The following is a 283-nucleotide window of genomic DNA, read 5'->3' on the forward strand; positions in this document are numbered from 1 at the left end:
GGTCATTTGTTACAGCGGCACCGGAAACCAGCGGGGCGTATGAAAAGGGCCGTGTGTCCATCCCGGAAAGGAGACCAGTCAGTCTGTCGGGAGGGACGGCGTGTTGACTGCAGCCTCTTTTGAGATGAGCAGCCTGCCCCCACCCGGCTCTCCCCAGATGAAGAAAAGACCTAACTCGTCAACCAGATGCAAACAGGTCCGTTCTGCCCCGGGGACCGAGCGGCCACCTGAGATGAAGACAGCTCGGAACGGCGTGTGCTGACGCCGAGCCCAGGCTCGTTCA

General features: G+C 60.8%; 1 protein-coding gene across 4 annotated transcripts in view; it reads right to left on the reverse strand.

The window, feature by feature from the left end:
• PEMT (phosphatidylethanolamine N-methyltransferase) overlaps window positions 1-283 on the reverse strand; it is a 48,631-nt gene that overhangs the window by 37,886 nt on the left and 10,462 nt on the right. The gene's annotated exons all lie outside the window — the stretch shown is intronic.

The sequence above is a fragment of the Lipotes vexillifer genome, unplaced genomic scaffold (assembly GCF_000442215.2).
Source record: "Lipotes vexillifer unplaced genomic scaffold, Lipotes_vexillifer_v1.1 scaffold533, whole genome shotgun sequence".
Classification (NCBI taxonomy): Eukaryota; Metazoa; Chordata; class Mammalia; order Artiodactyla; family Lipotidae; genus Lipotes; species Lipotes vexillifer.